Here is an 8865-nt window from a genome sequence, read left to right on the forward strand (position 1 = left end):
GGAACCAGTGCCAGGGCAGGGAAACCTGAAATGTGATTGAAGAATTGCTGGAGGCTCAGTGTGGAAGAGTTTGAGAGACTACTCCGGTGAGGGCGGGGGAGGGACCCAGTCATGCGGAAGGGGGTAGACTTTTTTGAGTTTTACTCCCAGGAGTTCTACCAAGCACTCTCAGTCAATATCATTTCTTCCCAACTTGATCTATCGATTCAATGCAATCCCAACCAAAGTCCCAGTAAGTTATTTTGTGAATATTGAAAAACTGATCCTGAAGTTTAGATAGAGAGATGAAAGATCAATAATAGCCAAAAAACACAAAATTGAAAAAGAATAAAGTTGTTAGACTGACACTACCCAACTTCAAGATTTACTATAAAGGTACAGTAATCAAGAAAGTCTGGTATTAGCAAATGAAGAGACATATCAATGGAAAAATAATAGAATGCTCAGAAATAGACCTATGTTAATATACATGATTGATCTTTGACAAAATAGCAAAAACCATACAATGGAGCAAGGATAGTTTTTATCAACAGATGGTGCTAGAACAACTGGACATCCACATGTCTAATAATGAATCTGGACACAGACCCTATGCCCTTCACAAAGATTAACTCAAATGGATCACAGATCTAAATGTAAAACACAAAACTATAAAACTCAAAGAAGATAACATAGGATGAAACCTCTATGACCTTGGGTTTGGTGAAGACATTTTAGGTACAACACCAAACCATGAAAGAAAGAATTGATAAGCTAGACTTTATTAAAATTAAGATTTTCTGTTGTGTGAAAGACACTAGAGAATGAAAGGAAAAGCAGCAAACTGGGAGAAAATATTTACAAAAGATATATCTGCTATAAGATTGTTATCTGAAATATAGAAAGAACTGAAACTCAACTGTAAGAAAAGCCAAAGACTTCATCAAAGAAGATACAGAGATGACAAATAAGCATGTGAAAAGATACTCCACATTATATGTCATCAGGGAAATGAAAACTAAAATGACAATGACATGTCAGTACATACGTATGAGAATGGCCAAAATCCCAAACACCAACAACCCAAATGCTGGCAAAGATGTGAAGCAACAAGAACCCTCACTCATTGCTGGAGGAAATGGAAAATGGTACAGCCACTTTGGAAGATAATTGGAAGATTCTTACAAAACTAAACGTATTCTTATCATACAATCCAGCATTCATGCTCCTTGGTGTTTATCCAAAAGAGCTGAAAACTTACATCCATACAAAAACCTACACATGTGTTCATAACAGTCTTATTTATAATTGCCAGAATGTGGAAGCAACCAAGATGCCCTTCAACAGGTGAAATGGGTAAACTGGTACATCTAAACACTGGAATATTATTCAGCACTAGAAAAAATGAACTCTTAAACCATGAAAAGACATGGAGGAAACTTATATGCATTATTACTAAGTGAAATAAGTCAATCTGATAAGACTGCTTACTGTATGATTCCAGCTATATGACATTCCAGAAAAGGCAAACTATAGACAATTAAAAATACCAGTGGTCACCGAGGTTTATGGGGGAGGGAAGAATGAATAGGCAGAAAACAAAGGATTTTTAGGACAGTGAAACTACTCTTTATAATGGTAGACATATTATCACAATAAATGTGTCTAAACTCATGAAAGTACACCACCAAGAATGCACTCTGATGTAAACTATGGACTTTCAATGACTATGCTGTGTTACTGTATGTTCATTGCTTATAATAAATGTACCACTCTGGTGGGGGATGTTGATAATGGAGAAGACTATGTGGGTTTTGGCAATATATGGGAAATCTCTGCATCTTCTGCTTAATTTCGTTATGAATCTAACACTGCTGTAAAAAATAGTCTACAAACTCTTAACTAGTAGATGAATAAATTCTGGAGACCAAATTCTCAACATAGTGATTATAGTCAGCAATACTGCAATATATACTTTAAAGTTGCTAAGAGACTAGATCATAAATGCTCTCACCACAAAAAAATAATTATGTAATGTGACAGGGGTGATAGCAAACCCTAGGTGGTAATGATATTGCAATATATAAATATCAAATCAATACATTGTACATCTTAAAATTACACAGCATGTCAATTATACCTCAATTTTTAAAATATCGTTTTAGAAAAAAAATCTGACATTTAAAAAATTCTGTAATTTCGGTTTTGAAATGACTAAGAGTAGGATTTTTTTTTAATATAAATTTTTCACATTCTTGAAAACATAGAATTCTGTATTGTTACCCACACCCCTTTATATCCTGCCATAATTCCCCTCCCTTCTTTCCCCCAGAGGCCCTAAAGATAACGGTCATGGAGGGTTCCTTGCCCTGGAGGCCATGAGAGAAAAATAATCCTAAGGACCACAGAAGAACGCTTGGATGTGGCCGCCCCGATGCCTAAGGAGCGGGAGGACAGCAGACCCCTCCCCAGCAGGTCCTGAGCCCAGGGGCGGAGGCAGCAGGGAGCACACCCGGGGGCACGCGGCCCGCTTGGCCAATCCACGCCACCGCCCTGCTCTGTTCTCTGATTGGTTTTAGCGATAACGCCCCCTCCGAATTCCTGGCTCGGATTGGCCTATCTCTTGGTTCTGACCTGGACGGCGGCCAGAGGAGGACAAGAGACTTCTACGGAGTGGAAAGATGAGTTGGGTGACATCTGAGACGCAGCGGCAGATCCGCAGGCAGCCAGGCTCCGCGGCTATGGTGGCGGCCTGGGTGGTGTCGGTGCTGCCGGGGGTGCTGAGAGGTACCGGTGGAGCGCCTCCCGAGCTGCGGCTACCCTAGGTAGCGGTGAGTGGAGGGGCGGTTGAGTTCCTGCTCGCGGGTGGGGGCGGGGCGGTTGGGCCGGCCTGCGCGGTGAGAGGTGCGGAGGGGCGCGGCTGGGAGGGAGGAGAGTGTTTCACCGGGGAGTCAGCGTTCAGGCCCACCTCCGAGAGGAAGTCCTCCTGTACCCAGCCCTTCGTTCTCTTCCCCCTCCCGGCGACCGCCGTTCAGCCCGCCGTTTCTCAGTTTCTCCATTTCGGGAGTGGGGTAGAGTGGGGCTGGGCCTGCCCTCCTCCATGCGCCCCTCGCCATCGGGGCAAGAAGAGAATTGCCAGAATTAGCAATAAAAGCACTGGACGCTACTAAGTTTAAATTTCAGATAAATAAGTTCTAGTACAAAAACGCCCCCATATAAAGTAAATTTTAAGTTTAAACTATTACTTGTGTGTATGAAACTTAACTGGGCGTCCTGTCAACCCTAGGTAAGAATAACATTTGGACACCTCCTACCCACTTGCACTGTGCTTTCCCAGCATCCTCCACGTGGGGGGCGTTGCTGTAATCCCTGTTCTGATGAAACCCAGAGGGCCTTGCCCAAGGTTATACAACTAGTAAGTGATGGAGCAGGGATACCTGAAATGCAACAAACGCAGACTGAAGCAGCACATATTTATTGATACTCCAGGGAGAACATTTGATATGTTCAGTAGAAATGTCTTTGTAAGTATTGCCATATTTTACCTAGGGCATTTTTTATATGGTATTTTGGGTAAAGGAGGGAAAATAATTAGCCTACTTGCTTAAGTAGTTGCCACACATGAGTATCTATCTAGAAGTGATACTAAGACTTTTCTTTAATAGACTTTATATTTTAGGACAGTTTTTGTTTTGCAGAAAACTTGAGAAGATAAATTCATAAAGTTCCCATATACCTTGTACCCAGTTTCCCATATTATTAACATCTTACATTACTAAGATACATTTGATAATATTAATTAACAACCTTGAATACATTATTATGAACTGAAGTCCAGAATTTATTCTAATTTCCTTAGTTTTTACCTAATGTCTCTTTTCTGTTGCAGGGCTCCACCCAGGATACCACATTGCATTTAACTATCATGTCTTCTTAAGTTCTTTTTGGCTGTGACAGACTCTCAAATTTTCCTTGATTTTGATTACCTTGACAGTTTTGAGGAGTGTTGGTCAGATATTTATTAGGATTTCCTTGTACTGGAATCTGTCTGATGTTTTTCTCAAAATTAGACTGGAGTTACGGGGTTTTTTTGAGAAGAAGACCGCAGAGGTAAAGTGCCATTTTCATCTCATTGTATCTAGGGTTATCTCTGTTGTTGTTGACCTTGATCACCTGGCTGAGGTCATGTTTGTCAAATTTCTCCACATAAAGTTAGTCTTACACCCCACCCATTCCATACTGTAGTCTTGGAAGGAAGTTCAATACACAACCCACACTTAAATAAGACTTTTTTTTTTAACTTTCCAAAGTGGATCAAGATGCTTGTTTTGGATGAAGCAGATAAAAGTGTTGAGCTAAGGGATTAAAGGTTAAATCCTTGGAATTTACCAGAAATTAAATGCAAGTATTGAGAAGTGCACGATTTTTCTGTAGCTGGCGGGTTCGGTTAAATGTTACAATATAGCTGTGAAGTGCTATGTTGTCCTTTCCCCTGCTGAAAGCAATTGTTTCCTACAATCTCTGTCTAGCTTCATTCCATAGTAAGACAGGGACGCTTGGTCTCAAACATTATTTCTCTGTGTATTATTACGAAAACTGTTATATCTATTTAATTGAGATGTCAACATAGTTGTTGTCTTTTTTAGGGTGGTGGTGCTCCCTGCCTTAATGCCAGTTGATATGGTGGAAGTCATCAAAAAGTTCACGAGAGATCATTTCAAACTCTGGTGAAAAAGGAAGAATTGACCATTGAAAGGGTCAATATTTTGTAATAATTTTGGGAGAAGGTAATGTTTTTCTAATTGATATGTAAAAATTATAGCCAGGAGTTTTTTAACCTTCTAATTTAAGTTCTGTGCTAAAATTGCAGAAACTAGTATCATGTCATGGTGTTTGTAAAAAAGCTAGCAGAGTAAACACAAGAAGAAAAAGAAGTGTGCCAGAGAGTGGAAAAACTGAGATGCACCTCTAAGTCCGGGGTACTTTGTTCTAAGATTTGGTACAATAATATCTATATTTAAACAGAAGTAATAGAGTGAATAACTAGTCCCTTCCAATGGTAGGAACAAGAGTTAGAAATCAAACAGCTTTTTATATCAAATCTGATAGGAATTAACATTTTCCTCTCTGAGATAACTGAAGGGAAGGAAATTGTATGATCTTTGTGACATGAGAGCACAACCAGTGCACAGGCCGTTCTGTTTCAGAGCCCAAGACATAGGGTAGAGTGGCTTCTAAGAAAATACATGCCAGAAATTTCAGTTTCTAGTGCGATAAGAGCAGCTTTCCCCTACTATGATTAACTAAGATACTGTTAATATCTTATTATTTCCTTATCAAACTAATTGCAGGGTCTGGTTACAATGCATCTGTGAAGTGCTGTGTTGTCTTTTGTCTCCTGCTCAAAATAAAACTGTTACCTTTCTAGCCCTGTGTGCAATTGTACTGAGGCAGCCAGGGATGCATGGTCTCATACATACTTACCAGTGTAAACATTGACTTGGCAAATGACTCTTGAAAGTAAGGCTTGTTAATATTTTGCAGGTGGTGACAGAAAGAGACATTATCATGAGGGCATTCAAAGGAAGAAACTGCATTTTGATTATTACCAACTTATTGGTATTTCAATTCCTTATTTAATTATAATATTTATCTACCAAAAGTTGATTTACAGGGCAGACTTTTAGTAGTCATTGTGAGCTCCAGCTCCGGTGGAATAAAGACCACACTCCACGATGAGCTATGTGATTTGTATGTAATTCATTACTATTTTGTGGCCTAGAAGAGTGTGATTTTTGAATCAGAATTTGAATATATACTGTCATATCTCAGGCTCATGAGTTTTTACATGTAGCTAATATTTATGGTTAAAAACTATGAGCTGCCCACTACTTAATGAAAACTGTATTCTTAGTTGAGTATTTGTCATCTTCATTGAATGCTTACTTTTATTCTGGTGAGATAAATTAATGTATTGCTTTTCAAGTATGACTTTTATCAACCAGACAACTTTGAAAACCAGTAAATGAATCAGGAAAATAATCTTACCACCTAGTAACATGATAAGATGTATTTAAATTCTGCTTGGGAAGACTTCTGGTTGATCAGAACACAGTAAAGCAAATGTGAATGTAGCTGAGGTTTTGGACTTTATACAGTTGATATTCAAAGGAAAAATCAATAATGCTGTTCGGTCTAGTTGTCTTGGCCTAAACATGAGTCGTTTTAGTCATGTTGCTCATATATCATATTTTTTTGGTGATTCCTTTATCATTGGGATTTTGTCAGTATTTTCTGGTAGCAGTTTATACTGACCCTACTTTAGAAATAGTGGCTTGATCACTAAATAAGTTAAATTATGTCTTGCTACTAATGTAAAAATAACTTTGTTAAAAAATATGTACTAGCTGATTAGAATAGATGACAAGTTAAGATAGTGCTCAAAAATAGCACTGACCTGATTTAGGACATAGTTTTATGAGTGAAACAGCATGTCATTCAGATGAAGAGTGAGTCAGTTTTTCCATATTTGTTTTTCCTCTTGTCCTTGTTATTTGATATTTAAAATTGCTCCAGCCAAGACATTTTTGATTGGTTGTATTATCTATTTTGGTAGAGAGCTGTGGTGGTAAATATCCTCAGTCATTTGTGGTACAGTATATGAGGTGAGCTGAGCAGAAAGCTGTGATAAATATGGGTTACCATAACAGTTTTTGGAGGTTTTTCCTCACTACTGGAAAAAGTTTTAAGTCTTGGACAAAGTCCAATACAACTTTCTGCAGAGATGGAAATGTTCTATATCTACACTGCACAACGCAGTAGTGACAGCCACATATTGCCATTGAAATATGGTTTATGTAACTTAGGAACTGTGTTTTCTATTGTGTTTAATTTTAATTTTAATAACTACATGTGATGGGCTACTGTATTGGACAGGACAGTCCTAAATAGTGTTAACATTCCAGAGTTCATATTTGCAATTTATAATTCCAAAAGTGTTTCAAAATGGATTATGTAACTGTAAGTTTGGGTAGAGGAAATCCCGGGGCAAAATACCTCTAAAAACTGAAATCAGTCAAAGGGAGAAATAAAATTTAAAACCCGTTTATTGCTTGCAGACTGCAGTCCAGGGCCGTCTCTTTCCTCTGCTCCTGAAGCAAGCAAGCAAGCCAGCCCCTCCCATTAAACTCTCAGTTCAGCCATGCCCTCAGTTGCCCAGGTAATTACCCACTGATATGGAGATGAACTTCTCTCCACCCCTGAAAATATGAAAATTCACTAAAGCCAGGCGAGATAGTCTGGAAATGTTACAATTTTACCCACAATAACTGTTCTTCAGTAATTGTTCTTTTTGTTTTATCCCTGGTGTTTATATCTGTCCCAGGCTGACACCTCCTCTTGGCTGACCCTTTTTGATATGGGCCTTTATTCACTACCACAAACAATACTGTCATCTGCTTTGTAAATAATGCTTACAATGCCTGATAGAATCTTATTTTACAGCCAGACAAAATTCTTTTGCACTAACTACAAAAAACCTTTTCTTTTTTTCTAGATATTATGGTTAGCATGTAATGCTTGAAATAGAAGCATTCTGTGTATAATCATGGCAAACAAGTAGCTCATATTATTAGTAGTTCATGTAGTATCGATAAGTAATATTCTGATAAATATAATTTTTCTTTTGTTTATAAATGGCACAGGGAATCAATTTGGGAGGAAAGCTGTGGCCTTAAACACTGAAGGAGATGAGAGGATTCTTTGTGACACTGAGACCTGCAAACTACAGCTGTGACACTGAGGTCTTCTACAAACTGCAGTGGAGGAAATGCCAGTGAATGTGGCTGACCTTATTTAATTCCTGGGATGAGACAGTTTTGAATGCAGTGCTCACTGTTGCTTGAATAGGCAACAAAAAGTGCATCATGCTTCCTTCTTTGGGAATATTAGAAGCTTGTCTCAATGCTCATAACAGATCAGAAATAAAGATTTTGATAGTGAAGTGACTTTAGCTGTGAGCTTTTGTGAGGAAAATCATTGGCTTTATCCTCTCAGAAATAAAGATTTTGATAGTGAAGTGACTTTAGCTGTGAGCTTTTGTGAGGAAAATCATTGGCTTTATCCTCTTTAGACTTTGAATGTTGGGGTTTGGCTATAAAAGATGGGGTTGTAAAAATCTTACTTAGAAATTTATTTCCTAGTTCTGTAAAAATGGATATACTGAGTGTTCTCTTATCATTTAATGATATACTTGTGGACTGAAAGATATGTACTGTATAAATGCAGCCAGTTATATTAAACTAGTGTATCTGCTTTTATTGTGCTAGCCATTAGACTGAATAGAACAGACTTTAAGATGATTTTTTTAAAGAAGATATTTGAATTCATTTTCTTTGGTGTTGTGTTTTTATTCGGTAAAGCATTTTATTAGTGGTAATTGTGAACTGGAGCCTTTTGCTAAGCACCAGCCACAGTCATACATATCCTAGGGTTAAATACCAGAAGAATTGCCATATTTTATGTTGAATGTTTAATAAATTACAATAAAGTATATTTTTCTTTTAAAGTTGGTCCTTATTCCTTAAAGAATTGTACTTTTTGCCATAACTGCATATTTTTCCAAGGAAGAAAATAAAATAGCACTCTATAGTAAATATTCTAGTTAGAAAATTGCACACAAAGGATACAACCAATGTGGCTTTTCATAAAAAGCTTTCATAGTCCCAGTTTGCTGCTGCTTGGCAGTGGCACAAAGACTGGCCAATTGCAGGAGTTTATTGGCACCATCTGCTGAGCATTCTCTGCCTCTTTGAAAAAAGGAAGCATTAGAATGTAGGATTTCTCCCTTTTCTGATACGGTAAACATTTCCTGGTATACACAAAGTA

General features: G+C 38.0%; 1 long non-coding RNA gene and 3 other non-coding genes across 4 annotated transcripts; all 4 read left to right on the forward strand.

Moving 5' to 3' along the window:
* Positions 1-2607: 2607 nt before the first annotated feature.
* Positions 2608-8545, forward strand: LOC118932908 (uncharacterized). The gene is made up of 4 exons (XR_005032948.2): positions 2608-2810; positions 3869-4089; positions 4626-4766; positions 7683-8545. It is a non-coding gene; the product is annotated as an uncharacterized LOC118932908 (long non-coding RNA).
* Positions 4415-4549, forward strand: LOC118932924 (small nucleolar RNA SNORA63). Its single transcript, XR_005032952.2, has one exon. It is a non-coding gene; the product is annotated as a small nucleolar RNA SNORA63 (small nucleolar RNA).
* Positions 4816-4989, forward strand: LOC118932928 (small nucleolar RNA SNORA81). The gene has a single exon (XR_005032956.1). It is a non-coding gene; the product is annotated as a small nucleolar RNA SNORA81 (small nucleolar RNA).
* Positions 5325-5457, forward strand: LOC118932925 (small nucleolar RNA SNORA63). Its single transcript, XR_005032953.1, has one exon. It is a non-coding gene; the product is annotated as a small nucleolar RNA SNORA63 (small nucleolar RNA).
* Positions 8546-8865: the final 320 nt, after the last annotated feature.

The sequence above is a fragment of the Manis pentadactyla genome, chromosome 1 (assembly GCF_030020395.1).
Source record: "Manis pentadactyla isolate mManPen7 chromosome 1, mManPen7.hap1, whole genome shotgun sequence".
In the NCBI taxonomy this organism is placed as follows: Eukaryota; Metazoa; Chordata; class Mammalia; order Pholidota; family Manidae; genus Manis; species Manis pentadactyla.